The 16,331-nt window shown below is 46.9% G+C and overlaps 2 long non-coding RNA genes across 2 annotated transcripts; one reads left to right on the plus strand and one right to left on the minus strand.

The window, feature by feature from the left end:
• Positions 1 to 218: 218 nt before the first annotated feature.
• Positions 219 to 14,838, minus strand: Gm33661. Its single transcript, XR_378530.3, has 4 exons — positions 14,699 to 14,838; positions 4,563 to 4,866; positions 3,757 to 3,889; positions 219 to 539 (listed from the first exon to the last, which is right to left on the minus strand). It is a non-coding gene; the product is annotated as a predicted gene, 33661 (long non-coding RNA).
• On the plus strand, positions 8,956 to 11,483 carry Gm39097. Its single transcript, XR_869985.1, has 3 exons — positions 8,956 to 9,051; positions 10,702 to 10,763; positions 10,983 to 11,483. It is a non-coding gene; the product is annotated as a predicted gene, 39097 (long non-coding RNA).
• Positions 14,839 to 16,331: the final 1,493 nt, after the last annotated feature.

Below are 16,331 nucleotides of genomic sequence, written 5' to 3' on the forward strand. Positions count from 1 at the left end.
GGAAAACTTTAAACAGACAAATTTCAACAGTGTTTGTGTGAGTGTGAAAGCGGTTCAGAAGGGCCAGAGACCCAAGCCACAGAGGGTCCCGCGCAGGCGCAGTTTGCAGTCAGATACAGAAGCAGGCGGGAAATGCCTTGAGTGTCGACAATCATGCCAAGTGTGGTTTGCTCCCTTGGAAAGACGCCAGCTGGAAGTTCTGCAAAGGTTTCTGATTGGTTAGAAACCAAGTATCCGCTCCTTTCCATTGGGTCACAGTTTACTTCCTCTGAGCACACCGTACTGGAGCCAACGCAGCCTAATAGCCTCCCAAATAAACTTAAAAGAAAAAAGGGCCACAAGAGTGGATTCCTCAAAGCACACAAAGAACGGAGTCAGGGCCCGTGACTCAACACTGCCACGCTCCCAGGTATAGGTTAACTTTAGTGGTGCATAGAAGAGGACGCTTATCAAATAATCTTTGTAATTGGCATCACGCGGTCCTTATCAAGGCTTCCTTCTAGAGGGTGTGGCCTCCTCCTGACTCTTGAAACCTAGGACTGAGAACAGGTAGGAGAGAAATCAAAAATGACCTCAAGGGTTTTGTCTTTGTTGGAGATGGCGTCTCACTATCTAGCCCTAGTCTCAAACCCACAGAGATCTTCCTGTCTCCTGACTGCATTAAAGTCATGCATCCACCTATCCAATGACTTCCAGGTCTGAAGTCAGGCTGAAAAGAAGGTGGGATGAAACCGGCCAGCTGCGGGAGGGGCAGGGCAGTCGGGGCGAGAGAGGTGGAAGATAGGAAATGGGGTTCCCCAAATCCCAGCCCCTTGGATCCCTGTGATAAGGCTCTGCCATGTTAGCAAAGATGGGGGAAGATGCCCAGAGAACATCAGATGGTGGGAGTTAGTCAGCTGCCTTCACCAGCATGATGGAGCCTAAGAAGAGATAAGCCCTGCTCACCTCCTTCCCCAACCTTTCCCTGCCCCCTGTGCTGACTGCCCCACAATAAGAAGCAGGAGAAGGATACAGAAAAGCCTATGCCCAGATCTACAATCCCTGGGAGGGCTGACCGCAGTGGGGTTCAGCATTGGTACCCGTAAATGGTAGAAAGACACCTTCTTGCAGAAGAACAAGAGAATTAAGCTACATGATAAACTCAAAGTCCAGTGCAGTTATCAAGGCTTAACAAAAATTTTATTCCTGTAAAATGATTAGCTGCTTGCCTAGTGACCAAGAGGGAAAACGCTGGAGTCAGACAGCAAGGGATCAAATGTCCCTGTGCCTCAGTCTCTGTATCTGTGAAATGGGGGCTGTGAGGATTACATGAGTTACTAGTTTGTAAACAGTAAGGCAGCATGGACATTGGTGCTAAATACTGGCTACAGCCACCAGACAGTACACGGTCACTCCAGAGTGTGACATTATACAAGGGCTTAGCAAGAGGACCCCCACATGGCTGAAATGTTACCTCTTTCCAGCTCAACATAGAATACAAGTGATCTTCCTGAATCTGTCTTGTACTGGTCTAATAGAGAGCCACTAGGGAAAAACACTACTTTCCAACCAGTGTCAGGATGTAGGGGGCGTGGGGGTTTGCAGTGATCTGTATCCACCAGCACTTGGTGGGAACAGCAGAGTGAGACCTGCCAGAGAAAGCCTCTGGCCTCAGCACCTTTCAGCAGGACTCCAGCCTGGTCCCAAATAGCATCCTTTTCAGAGAGAAATAAAAACATCAACCAACCTGTATCCCTAGCACCACCTCGCTGGAACACTAAATACAAGCCTCAGAAAAGCCACCGGCCATCTGTGGGGAAGGAATCATGAAAGCCATTGCGAGCTTGGGCTGGGGTGAAGGAAGGGGCTGCATTATCCACTGATCAAAGGGCACGCGTAGCCGAGGAAGGTGGGAGGAGCCCCGAGGAGAGAGGAAAATGAAGCTGGCAAGCTGGCATCAATCCCATTACCAATCCTGTGAGGAACGGGAGGGCGACACAGGACAAGGATGCTGGATTTGTAGTTTGAAGCCACGGCAAAACGTTAGACACTGAAACCAAACTTGTATGCCCAGGAGACCCAGGTCCTGCTCCAGGGATAGAAAGCGGTGCCTCCCTAATCCCTGGCTGCAGGCTATGGAATTCCTGGGCTCATCCTCTCCCCAGCCCAACCCAGAAACACTGTGACAAATCAGGCTAAACCCCCTAAGGTCTTGCTGTGAATGTAATCCACATGCAAGGTCTGGGCTGCAGCTGCCCGAGAGAACTGCCTAGTAGCACTTGAGGGCTAGGGATTTAATGACCAGTGTCCTCCTGTTCCATCAGTTTGTGGCCCCTCCTGCCATAGGACTGAGAAGAGAATTAAGTCCTGAGCCAAGACATTGAGTGCAGAGATCACACCGTAGCCTGGCCACAGGAAAGAGGACTTTCCCCTTCTTCTCTGAGCCTGTGGGAGGTGACGGCCCCGCATATTCACAGCATAAAGCAGGATGGCAGTCTCCTGCCCCCAGAGTTCCATTTCCATGTGCACTACAGGACCTGGATCTCCAAAAGCTGCCTGGTGGAGGGGAGAAGGAAGGGGATGAGAAAAGACGAGGGTTCTGGCTCATTCTCCCATGCTGCTCCTTGGCTGCCTGTCCTCAGACCTGGCTGAGCCCATCCTGCCCTGTGCTATTGCCCCCGAATTTCCACCCAGGATATCTCTATCTCTCCCTCCTTGATGTTGAGGGATCTGGATGAGACAGGGATGTGGAAGGGCCACTGGGAACTGGGATGGCAGCCGGCTGGGTGCTTAGAGAGACAAGAGTGCTGACTTATGAAAAAGTAAGTACACAGGGCTTTGAAGCAGACAGCGTGGAATGTCCCAGCTTTGGAGCAGAAAGAGCCCCTAGTGTAAGAAATCAATGTGGGGTTCAGCCTCTGCAATCGTGGCTGTGGCCCGAGATGGTCATAGGCTCCCTCAGTGGAAGTCAGTCATTGTCACAAGCCCCTCAGCACAGGGCAACAGAGCTGGGTGGCAAAAATGCATCCGTGGCTCCCTGGCTTCCCAAACAATGGCATTTCAAAATCCTCTTTATTTTAAAATAATTATAACTTCAAAGGCTGTTACAAAACCAGTGCAGAGAGCCCCAGGGACTCTTTTTCTCAATGCTACATTTATTTTTAAAGACAGGCTCAGTCTCATGGAACCCAGGCTAGCCTTGAACTCATCCTCTCACTGTAATTTATCTATCTATCTATCTATCTATCTATCTATCTATCTATATATCTATCTATCTATCTCTATATATATATGTATATATGTATATATATATGTATATATATATATATATATAGAGAGAGAGAGAGAGAGAGAGAGAGAGAGAGAGAGAAAGAGAGAGAGAGAAGAATGGTCTTCCTGCCTCCATCAATATTCCAAAAGTGCTGGGAGTCCAGGTGTGACCCAGCACACCTGGCTTCCAGGGTTAACATCTTACTGAATGCACACTGAAATTCCTCAACACTGGGACACTCCGCAGGCTTTACCCAGATGCCAACGGTGGCATTTTAGTTGCCTCCTGTAATGGCTTTCAAATACTGTCCCGCCAGACTGTCAGCGCCATTCTTGAGAGTGGTTGAGTACCCACATTTATCAATGGTTGAAGTGATCACTTTACTATCTGTTCCAGGCCATACCCTGCTCCTCTTCCCGCAACTCAGAGGGAAAGTGAGGAGACAGATACAGGAGCAAAGCAGGAACCTCAGCGCAGCCAGGCCCTGGTCCATGGCTTTACTTTACCTTTTGATAGACTGTCCTGGTCCTTCTAGGAGCCTACTGTGCAATGGAAGGTAGGATGCTGACCCTCTTCCTCAGGAAGCTCCTTCAGTCTGCACCATCCCATGTAGAGTGATGCGCACCCCAGTTTTATCATCTGCAAAATGGGACAGTACCAAAGTGTCATTTCCTCCTTGTTAAGAGAACTTAGTGAAATAACTTTTAAAAACTTGAAACATTCCCTCTGTATTTGATAGTCTACTGTATTTGATAAATTAACAAGAAGAGCAAAACACCTATAGGAGATATTTCAAGTGAGCAGAACTCAAGCTAAGTCTTTTCCAAATAGCCTGGAGTGAACATGCTTTGGGAAAGCATGGGGGTCTTTGATCGAGCACTTAATTTATACAAGGAAGCCCTTAGCATGTGAAATTGATTTAATATGCAAATCACTGAGGCTGATTGAAGACTGTAACCACATGCTTTAAATAGCAGTTGTTCTTTGGAGCAGCCACCAGCTCCTCCACTGCATTGCTGTTGAGTCAGGTTCCCTCGTGTGTGTGTGTGTGTGTGTGTGTGTGTGTGTGTGTGTGTGTGTGTGTGTGTGTGTGTATTACCCCTCCTTCATTGGTGAATAGCACCTCAAATGCCAGGTCTATTCACAGGCATAGCCCAAGACCATGGTTGGATTTAGACATCTGTTATAAAAGGTCCACAACTTAACGATGGTTCAACTTCCAATGTTTTGACTTTACAATCAAACAAAAAATATACACATAGAACCATTCTGGTTTTCATTTTCAGTCTGGGATTCAGAAATTCAATCTTACCCGTTAAAGTTGGTCTCGTATGAGAGGATCTGCCAGGCTGCAGACTAATGTAGGTGCTCTCTGTATATTCAAGGCAGTGTAGGCCGGGCTTTGGTGTTCAGTGCATTAAAACAGAGTTGTACGCTGTAGCCCAGGTTGGCCTTGAGCCCCAGCTCTTCCTCTCAAACACTGCCACACCTGCCCGATATTAAATGCATTTCTCACTCTGCACTTGTTCCGAAATCAGTGGGGTCACCAGGATGCAGTGTTGTGTCATGTGTCAAGGAGTACTTGACCTCCCTCATTGTTGAGGACTCCACAGGGCCTGCAAAAGACATAGGCAAGATCTTGTTGGAGAACTGTGTGTGTGTGTGTATGAGTGTGCATGTGTGTGTGAGTGTGCGTGTGAGTGTGCACGTAAGTGTGAGTGTGCATGTGAGTGTGAGTGAGCATGTGAGTGTGAGTGAGCATGTAAGTGTGTGTGTGCGTGTCAGTGTATTTTCCAGGCAGATGCACCACTCCTGGCCTTTTGCATCATGCTGAAGCTCTACACTCAGGTCCTTAGGCTTGCACAACAAGCGCTTCACTGGCTGAGCCATTTTTCCAACCTGAAAGCTGCAGTTGTCACCAGCTTGTGGAGGAGTCTTGTACATGTGTGGCTCTCAGGTATGGATTATGGGTTAGGGATGGATTAGAGGGGTGAGGGTGGAAGGAATCAATTTCAGATGGTCAAGACTTTAGAAAGCCTTGAAGCAGAGTAAACGTGGGAATGGATACAGAATTGTAAAGAGACAAAATTCCAAAGTTGAGGCAACTATTTGGATATAAAGAGGAATCTAGCCCCCAGGAAGCAGAGGCAGGGGAATGGACCTTTGTGAGTTCAGGGTCAGCTTTGACTATATAGAGAATTTCAGGCCATCCAAGGCTACATAGTGAGACTGATAAAAATAAAATAACAACGACAAAAAATAAATGACATATTGCTACCTGTACCAGCATGGCCAAACCTTGAAAACATTACGTCAAGGGAAAAAGCTATCACAAAAAGCCATGTATTGCCTAATGCTATTTATATAAAATATCCAGGGGAAAAAAAGGCATTGAGACAAAATGCTCTTTGGTGGTTACCAGGGAGCTTTGGAGAGGAAGACTAGAGATAACTAAGGACTAGAGATAAGTATCTGGTCAGCCAGGGGACTAGAAATAACTAGCTGGTTGGCTAGAGGACTAGGGATAGCTAACCAATTAGCTGGAGGACTAGTGATAACTAGCTGGTTATCCAAAGGACTAGAGTAACTAACTGGTTAGCCAGAGGACTAGGGATAACTAACTGGTTAGCCAGAGGGCTAGGAATAGCTAACTGGTTGGCTGGAGGATTGGGGATAATTAACTGGTTAGTCTGCTCTAAGTCATAGATATGTTTCATGTCTGATGGTTGCACAACCTTATGAATGTACCAAACATGACTAGACTGTTCATCTTAAAATGGCTGGTGCTGTCATGGTAGAATGCTGTGGTGGTTTAAATGAAAGTGGCCCCCATAGGCCAATTGGGAGAGGTACTGTTAGGAGGTGTGGCCTTTTTGGAGTAGGTATGGCCCTGTTGGAGAAAGTGTGCCACTCAAGGTGGGCTTTGGGGTTTCAGAAGCTCAAGGTAGGCCCAGTGTCACTCTCTCTTCCTGCTGCCTGTGATCTAAAGGTAGAACTCCAGGTTCCTTCTCCAGCACTATGTCTGCTCGCCTGCCACCACGCTTCCTGCCATGACAATACTGGACTAAACCTCTGAACCTATAAGCCAGCCCCAATTAAATGTTTTCCTTTATAAGAGTTGTGGTCATGGTGTCTCTTCACAGCAATAGGAACCCTAACTAAGACTAATGCATAGTATGTTCCCTCGAAACAAAAGAATAGTGGCTCAACGTACTTGCAAACTGTCCCATTTTTCTAATGAGTCCCTGAAAAAAAAAATACAGTTGGCAAGCCCACCCAAATGTGCTGCAGTCAGATTCAAATACATTATTTTGCTCAGAACCTCTGTGGGGGAATTTCTCCTCCAATAATTCAGAAGCCTCGGGATTCCTAAGGAGTAAGTTAGACAAGCCACACCGCAGGGCGCGGGGCGCGGGGCGCTCTCAGAGCGAATGCAGCCTTGGCACCAGCCGCCAGGAGGGAGGCCCAGCATTCATGCTGCTTCCCTCTCTTGTTGTTCCTGGCATCAGAGAGCAGGAGGTGGGAAAGAATAACTCAGTCCTTGTGGCCTTCCTGGAGACAGATGCTCTGGTTTGTAGCAGAGAGGAAAAGAGAGTCCTGGGCAGTAGTGCCAAACTGGAAGTCTTCAGGATGTGGCTCACTGAGCTGGGGCTTCAGCCTGGAGAGGGGAGAACACAGCACAGCAGAACCTAGCCCCAAACAAGATGCAGGCTCAGGAAACCATGCAGAGTAGAGGCCTGCTCTCTCTCTCTCTCTCTCTCTCTCTCTCTCTCTCTCTCTCTCTCTCTCTGCCTCAGCCTCCCTGGCAAGTCTCAGCTGCCCTCAGATCTGCCAAGACAAACAGCCCCAGGCTTTCTTTCAAAGCAGCTCTCTGGACAGAGCTTTGGAGGCTGGGCATAGTTCCTGGGCCCACCCGAGGGTGTAAGGACCCTACCCGCTGCTGAAAGAAGTAATGTTCTGATTGCTGTTGCCAAAGACCAGCATCTTCAGGAAGGAATTATGTCTGGTGGGAACAGTAATTTATTTGCTGGTCCCCAGGGACAAGAATAAAATGAAGCATGGAAGAGAGAGTGCTTGTGTGTGTGTGCACGCACATGTGTGTGTGCATGTGTGTGTGCATGTGTGTGTGCGTGTGTGTGTGTGTGTGTGTGTGTGTGTGTGTGTGTGTGTGTGTAGCTGGGTAGAGAGGGTGGACTTTAGTCTTGCCTTCTGCTGGCCTGTCTCTGAAAAAGGCACAGTTAAGAGGGTGTATGAGAATTCCCAAAGTCGGGATCTGCCATGGATCGTGCAGCCAGCAGAAATTCATTCCTGGATGTGGAAGGAATTGTCACTTCAGATTTCCTATGCTGGCTGATAGCTGGCAGCCTGGAGCTGAGGAGAGCAGTCTCCCTAGCAGTGAGGATGAGCACGGTGCCTGAGTGATGGAGGATGTGGACAGAGCCTTGTAGAGCCCACCCTTCCTGGGCCGCCTGCATCTTTACTCTCACTTTGGTCTTCAGACCTCCACTGGATTTAAAATAGACCCAGGACGCTCCTGTGCTATTAGGGACTCTAGGGCCACACAGGTTCCTTCAAGCAGAGACTAATGAGGTGTTTCTGTGAGGAGGGGCCCTAGCACCTCATGTCAGGAGATCCTGTCAGGAGCACATGTGCAAACCTGAACTTCTCATCAACCTGAACATGTTTGCTGCATTCCTATTCTTTTGAAATATTCGGATGAATATATTTTTCAGATATTTGACCTGAAAAAATAAAGTGAGCTACATTGAGTTTTTTTTAAAGGGTAATACTATTGAACACATTTTCTTTTTATTATTAAATCAGTGCCAGTCTAGGTAATAAATTTTTTCCAAATATGGTATGCACCTTTTTCCTTACATAGCCAGAAAAATCTCTAAATAACTATTAGTTAATTTAATAAATAAATAAATGCTGTTGATGGTAAAGGAAAGAATTGTGTTGTGCCCCAATCTATTAACTGACACAAAAGGACTTGCTCTAGACTTTAACGTTAAAGGTTTTGTATCTAAGCTTTTGAAAGCAATGAGAAAGACTAATAAAGCACAGTTACAGAGAGAGAAAGACAGAGAGACAGAGAGACAGAGAGACAGAGAGACAGAGACAGAGAGAGACAGATGCAGAGGAAGAGAGAGAGAATATAAATAGGTTATGTGCTCGCTTCTTTATACATGTTTGTGTGTGTGCACATGTGCATCGTGGCCAGGAGAAGTTGCCATCTGGGGTCTTCCTCTTCCTCCTTTCCACCTCATTTTTTGAACCTGAAATACACAGATTTGGCTGGATGGTCGGCAAGCTGCAGGAATGCTCTTATGTCCCCCCAGTGTGGGGATTACAGGAGAATGTCGCCTTTACGAGAGTAGTGGAGCTTGAACCCAGGCCCTCCTTGTTGAGTGCTGAGAACCTTCACGACTGAGTCATCACCACTGTGCTTGCTTTCTCTCAGAATCTGAGTAGTCCTCCAGGCTTCTGCTTCAGAGACTTGGGGGTGTCTCATCTTATGGGATCTCCAGCCATCAGCTGCGTCTTGTTTTAGTTCATCTGCTAAGAAAGCCTGTGGGGTGGGTATCATTTGGGGAATTTGTAGAACCTTTAGGAGGAAGCCCATCATTGGGGGTTGTGTTTATAGTCCCATCCCACTTTCTCTTCTCTCTCTGCTCTGCTCTGTGCTGCTCCATGTTGGATACCCACTCTCAGCTTCCAGCTTCTGTCACCATACCTGAAGCTTGCTGCCACACTACCCTACCATGATGAACGCTGACCCCTGGAAACATTAAGCCAAGGTAAACTCTTTTGAGTTTTGTTTTGTTTGTTTGTTTGTTTGTTTGTTTTAGAGATAGGGTTCCTCCCTGTAGCCTTGGCTGTCCTAGAACTCACTCTGTAGATCAGGTTAGCCTCAAACTCACAACGGTCTGCCTGCCTCTGTCTCCTGAGTGCTGGGATTAAAGGTGCACACCACCACTGCCCAGTCCAAAATAAACTCTTTGTTTCATGAAAAATAAGGGAAGAAAGAAAGCCCATAGCAACCACAGGCTGCTGAGAAGGGTGCTCTGAATGCACATGGGAGCCAGAGAAAGCCATAAAGAGGGCAGTGGGGTCTTTAGTCTTTTATACCAGAGGTTCCACACAACACTTCAAGTAGAAGAAGTGAAGACAGTTTTTAAGAGAAAAAACCCTCTCACTTAGGACATGGGCAAAATAGGCTCAAAGCACTGGGCTCATGGGGCACCTGCTTTCTCATACAAATTATTCAGCCAGCAAAGCATTGTGTGGAGGAGGCAGGAGGCCTTTGAAGTCAGTTGTTTCCTTGGATGGCTTCTGGTTTTCCTGGGCAGCTGATTTTCACATATCCATCTTCTGGTTCTAACTTGGTCTCCACTGAGCCAAACAGAGGCTCTACCTCGTTGTTCATTAACCAGGAGGAATGCATATGGGGCTTAAGGGCTTGCAAGAATTCTACCATTGTAGGACAGCTGATTTATGGCCCTGTGTTTACAGCTCCAACAAGGTCCAGCTTGTCCAAAGAAGGGGAGGTCGGCCCTTATGTTCTGATTAACAAAGGCCTGGCAACCCTGCAGCACTGAGAGAGAGATGCTTTGTTCTGGAAGAACTGTGAACAGCAAACCTGAGCCCTGCAGGTGCAGGCACCAGAGACAGTGCTGCTTCTTTGAGGGCATCGATCCCCAGGTGTGGGCTGAGGGCCTGTTGGTGGCAGATGCACGACTCTGGGTATAGGCACCACCACAGGACTTAGAGAGACACCCTTGCTGCCATGGGGGCTCTACTTGAAGACAACTGAGCAGCCACCAACATTCAGTTAACACTGGGATGACTAAAATTTTGCCAATGGATTCATTCATATGTTCACCTGTTTATGATAGGCTGCTATCAAACTCTAGATCCTCCCAGCTCAGCCATGCAAACACTGAGGCAACAAGCAAACACTCCTGTGCCCACAAAAACTGAAAACAGTCATTTTCTTTTTTTTCCCCCCCCCCTGACGTCTCACCTTGTAAACGTCTTAACCAGTGTTTGCTGATTTCTGAGGATGGCAAGGATTCTCATGAGCCCCCCTGGTTCCTTCTGGGTAAAAGTAAACAATTCGTGTAGAAACAGAGCCAGCCTTGAGCGGGCCAGCCATCCTGGCTTCCTAGAGGAGGCTGGGCTGTGGAGGGGTCACCTCAGACTGACTAACCTGGCTCCTTCCTGCTTCTGCTGGGCTTCCCAAAACTAAAGGGGCGTTTGGATCTTTCAGAGGCCATGTCAAGAGCCTCCTCACTGCTTTCTTGAACCCAAGTTGCTGGAGAGATGAAGGACCCTTTTCTTCTTTCCATTTCAATTTTTTATTAGCACCTGTTAATTATATATAATAATGGGGCTTCATCATATGACATTTTACATGTGTGTAATGTATTCCGATCATACTCCTGCAGCTCCCGACCTCTTCCCAAGTCTTCAGTTCCCCTTCTACTTTCAAGTCTTCGTGTTGATGTTGGTAAGTTGTCTTTTGATTTTTTTTTTTAATCCGATAAATGTAATCAAGGTTGCTTCCATGAGCATGGGAGAGGACATTTTTACAAGAGTACCAGCAACCTACTTTCTCAGAGAACTCTCTCCTCCTCCCTATTAACTGCCCTGGTCCTCACCTAGGGCGGAGCCTCGTGAGCTCCTCCCCCACGCGTGATGGACTATTGCTCCTCCCTATCTGCTACAGTCATCCAGAGCTGCTGTGAGCGTGTGCATTCAACAGACACTTCAGACCTGGAAGACAGAGTACCCAACTTCACGTCTGGAGAGCTGTGCCTGGATGTGTGTGCCGCTCTAACAGGAGATTCGAGAATGGGTCTTTTATCCGGAGCACCGCTGTATTGGAGGACACAATTAGAGGCCACAATGCTAATGACTGTAGATTCTTGAACCCTTTTCAGAAGCCAAACCTAGAATGGCAGCGAAAGTGAGACAGCGAAAGAGAGGAGCTGGACCCGTCTTTTACGGGAGTCCCATTCCTGCAATCCCAGCAATGACCCCGTCCCTCTGGCTCTTTGGCTCTTCTTCGTAGATGTCGCCTCCCTTCCCAGTACCACTGCATTGGGAATCAGGGTTGCAACTCGTGAATCTGAGGACGCACAGTCATGTAACAAGTTAAGCCTTTGTGTTTATAAAGAGTGTATGCCATTTTCTAGGGTTGTTTATTGGCATTATTCAAAATGAAATGGCTTCTATTGCTTTTCAATATTTTTAAATTTTTTAGTTAAAATATTTAATTAACATTTAATTAAAAAAAATAAGAGTAAGCATAGCACATGTCTTTAGTCTCAGCACTCCTGTGTGTTCTAAGGATGGACGACAATACATTTGCTTCCTTCGTGTGAAATACTCTTTCTAGCTTGTTTATGATCTACCAAGTCCCCCTCTTTAAGCAGAAAGCTCCATCTCCAGCCCTCCAAACACACAGAGCAACCAAATGTACGGGTGGCATCCCAGACCATTTCATTGTATCCAGAGCCCAACAGTCCTGCCAACCATGGCTCTGTGCACAGGGCGCTTCACAGCGCAATTAGGTTAAGGTGAGTGGATTCAGCAGCCTTGAGAACCCGTGGATCAGAAAGGGCACACACCACTTTAAGCATGCTTACATGATAAAGACTCCCCCTCCCCCGCTCGCGCCCCTGCCTCAACTATACATCTCTACCATCACCCCCACTTTCAGTTAAAAGGCCTGAGCAGTAGGGGGAAATTTCTCTGCATGTCCTTAGTTTGTATATGCTCTGTGTGAAAGCTGTTGCTTTGCTTTGCCCCAAGGTTCACCTCTCATACTGTGTGCCCACACTGCCACCCTTGACCTGCTAAGAACTCAGAAAGATGCAGGTGGCTATAGAAAGTGCTGAATACATTCTGTAAACAAACCTATAAAACAATGAACCCAAGAGGGGGAGTGGTGGAGCACACCTTTAATCCCAGCACTTGGGAGGCAGAGGCAGGCAGATCTCTGAATTTGAGGCCAGCCTGGTCTACAGAGAGAATTCCAGGACATCCAGAGCTACACAGAGAAACCCTGTCTCAGAAAACAAAACAAAACAAAAAAAAACCAACCCCCTTCCCCTACCTCCTCCCCCAAGAAAAGAAAAAGAGAATGAATCTGAGCCAAGCTTGGTGACTTGAGTTTGATCCCAGGGACTCACCTGGTGAAAGGAGAGAAATGACACTTTCAAACTGTCTTGTGTCAGACATGAGCCATGGCATGCACTGCACCACACACACACACACACACACACACACACACACACACACACACTTAAATTGAAAATGCAATTTAAAAAATAGAATGAACCTGATATCTGAGATTAGCATAGACTCCTCAAACATGGAAGACAGAGGTAGGAGAATCATTAGAACAAAACAAAGCAGGAACCTGAATGGGTCTGAACAACTCAGGGAAATATTCCTGAAGAATACCCAGGAACGAGCAGTGTGCAGGGTCAGGGAGCCAGAGGAAACGCCTGTGGTTCACGCCATACATACCACTGCTGTTTCCCTGCAGCACCAGGGCAGGCAGCGTTCCTACTCAAAAGTCTAGCAATAACAACTTTCATTCTAATCTGTGCACTGTCTTTTCAAGCTCAAAGGAGTGAGTTCCTTGATGTTTTTTGGGCCCCAACTTCTCTGCAAAATAGAGACTTTTTAGATGCTCCCCCTCAACACACAACTTGAGAAGGCCTGGATTACAATGCAAATATAAACACTCCCTTTGAAACCAAAGCCAAGCTTAGGAACCTGTGAGGATAGTTTATTTGTCCCAACCCGGCCCCACTCCAACCCTCCTCCCTTTTGCCCTTCCGATCAGAAAGTGCCAGGGTGACCCTCTGATCAGGGAGCTCTTCCTGTCCCCTCTTCCCCTCTGCTCCATCCTCCAGGGCTGGGGAATTGCCAATCATCTTCACTAATCATCTGCTGATTTCTAATTGATAACCATACTAGCTCTCCCTCCATCAGGGCCACAACATCTGCCATGCAAGATATTGTTATAGAAATTAAAGATACAGATGAACAGGAGTTGGGGAGAGGGCTCAGTTTGTAAGAACAGAAGTGAGCATAAAGACCTGAGTTTCAATCCCCAGTTTAAAAAAAAAAAAAAAAAAGCTGCATCATGGCTCCCTAACACTAAAGGTGGAGCCATGATGCACATAGCTTGGTCGGCACCACCAACAGCTCTCTAATTGGATTTAAGATCCATGAAACAAGAAGGAGACCATGCCTGGTACGTGGAAACCTAACGAATACTCAGTACTAGTGGAGTCATGGATTTTGAAGAAGAGTCTATAGCCACAAATTTACTAAATTGCCCCTAACAACAATCTATAAACACTTGTCCTAATATTTGCAGATAAGTGTAGTCTTCATCCCTCATCAAGGACACTTCTCTTTGCAGCAGACTGAGACCACTACAGACAAGCAATATGCAGAGCCGTGGAGCCCAGTCCACAAACACACCCACACCCAAGGCTTGGGAACATTGCAGAAAAGACCTTATCTCAAGGGAATAAAGTGGAGATTGATAGAGCAGGACACCACAGAGAGAGAGAGAGAGAGAGAGAGAGAGAGAGAGAGAGAGAGAGAGAGAGGCACTCCATAGACAAAGAAATGGTGAACTATTACAAAGGTTGCCTGGCTCAGTTGCCCACCCCACATTAAGGGATGTATATACACTAACTCCATTTTGTATTGTATGTACAGAATCAGCTCTGCTTCCTTGGAAGATTCTGGACTCTCATCTTTAAATGTCTTACTCCATGTACATCTCAGAAGGGGGATAGGAAGTGCAAGAACAATGGTTGTGAGGGGGAAACCATTAGGAAAATGAGATCAATTACCACACACCCAGATCACAGTTCTGCAGAAGCAACCAGGGACAGGAATTAAGACGATGCACTTCTTAAGTCTCGTAAGTACAAGTCTTTGAAACCCACTATCTTCCAAAAACATCATAATGATCTTACAATCATGACTTCAAACAGTCTTAATGAAACCCACAGAAAAAGGCATGCACAACTTCTTGAGGCAAGGGAAGAGATTCATCTAGAAAATTAATAGAAAGTAGGCAAGACCCTACACGCAGCCATCCTGTTGCTACAATAAATTACGACACTGTCGAAAGCTTTTTATAAAATTAGATACCTCAGTAGCAAGAAAGAAATGAAGCCCTGTCTCACTTATCAGAAGGATCAGTGGTAACTGAAATAATTCTATACTGAGAAAGGATTAGATTCTAACCTTTCCAAAAAAAAAAAAATGTCATTCTAAATGAAAAAGCCCACTGGAGCCTCTGCTTCATGCTGGAGCCTGTGCCTGCCTGGGAGATGTGTGCAGATGATAGGCACCTTGCCTGCCTGTTCCTGCAAATGCTAAGGAGGTGATGTCTTCCTTACCCACCTGCTTGTCTCCTGTGCAGGATGGATGACAGCTAATCGCCAGCAGCTCAGAACAGGGAGCAGCCTAGCTGGTTAGAACTAGTTTAAAATGACACGGGTAGCCTCCTTATCACATATCGGGCTTGTGCCTCCGTGCACAGATACCTGAGGAGAAATAGCTGGTATAATTTAAATACTCAGCCCCTTCCTTGAGTGTATCATCCACTTCCATCTAATTAAATTCCAGAGAAGATTTCTGTCCCGACGTCCCTCCCCCATGCCACTGAGCCTCAGGTCTGCTGGCTCACTGGAATTTGGCTTAGGTGCCAGACTTGCCTGGACTAGAAGAACTGAGCCCTCTTAGATTCCTTGATGACTGATACTTTCTTCTCTCTCAAAGGAGGGCTTACTTCATCTGCCTTCCTTGCCTGTTCTATTTGCTGGCAGGATGTACTTGACAATGGGGCCCACAGCACAGCCTAGGGCAGGTATGGACCACTCCTGCATTAATGGCTTTTATGCCTTCTCTCAAGAAACTTTCAGAAAGTCTTCTTCTGCCTCTTGACACAGCTCTCTGGCTGCAAAATGACAGTCGAGGGGACCCAAGTGCAGGAAGGGCAGGCAGGGAGACAGATGATCAACTAAAAGAGAGCCCAGAGGCTGCCAGGGCAGCTTTTCCATCTGTGAATGAATAATCAGGGCGGAGAGAGCTTGTAGTGGGTGACCAGGTCAGAGAGGGTTTACAATAGCCCATTTAATGGTACCATTCCCCTGCTGGCATCCCTCTGTGCTTCCCAAGCCCTGACAATGCTCTTGGAATGATGATCAGCATCAGCCTTCCTCATGAGAAGTCTTCCCTTAGCTGTGCAGAGCAGCCACATGGACGAGAACACAGCACTGGCAATGGCTGCTGCTGAACCCTTGCCTCCCAGCTAACAGAAGCCCGCCAGCTAAGGGCGCCAGTACTCTTGGTAGTTGACCTTTCTAGATGATACTTCATGGAGCAAAGACAGGTTGCCCCAACTAGTCTCTGCTCAAAATGAAGAGTCAGAAGCAAATAGTATGGTGGGTGTTGTTTGATGCCGCTTTGTGTTAGGACAGTTGGCTGTATCCCAATCAATAACTAACACGCTTTTGGAAATGACCTGGTTTGCATATCTGCTGTCTACAGTCTATCTATAAACTTAGCTATGGTGGCCTTTTCCAGGCCTAGTCCATCATCTAGGATAGACGCACCATGATCATATCAGGACCCCTAGGACTTAGCAATGCTTGGCTCCTAATATGCACTTAATAAATACCTCTGAGTGAGTGAGTGAGTGTGTGAGTGTGTGAGTGAGTGAGTGAGTGAGTGAGTGAGTGAGTGAGTGAACGAGTACAGGGATGGATGGATAAGAAAAGCCACACGAGCCAGGTATAGCAGCCCATGCTCTTAATCCCAGCACTTGGAAGGCAGAGGCAGATGAATCACTGTGAGTTCCAGGCCAGCCTGGTCTACAAGGTGAGTTTAGGTGCCAGGGATGTTTCACAGAGAAATCCTGTCTCCAAAAGCCAAAGGAAAAAACAAAGAAGCAAGCAAGCAAGCAAACACACACACACACACACACACACACACACACACACACACACACACGTTCGAATCAGTTAGACCTAAA

This window comes from Mus musculus, chromosome 7, assembly GCF_000001635.26.
Source record: "Mus musculus strain C57BL/6J chromosome 7, GRCm38.p6 C57BL/6J".
Lineage (NCBI taxonomy): Eukaryota > Metazoa > Chordata > Mammalia > Rodentia > Muridae > Mus > Mus musculus.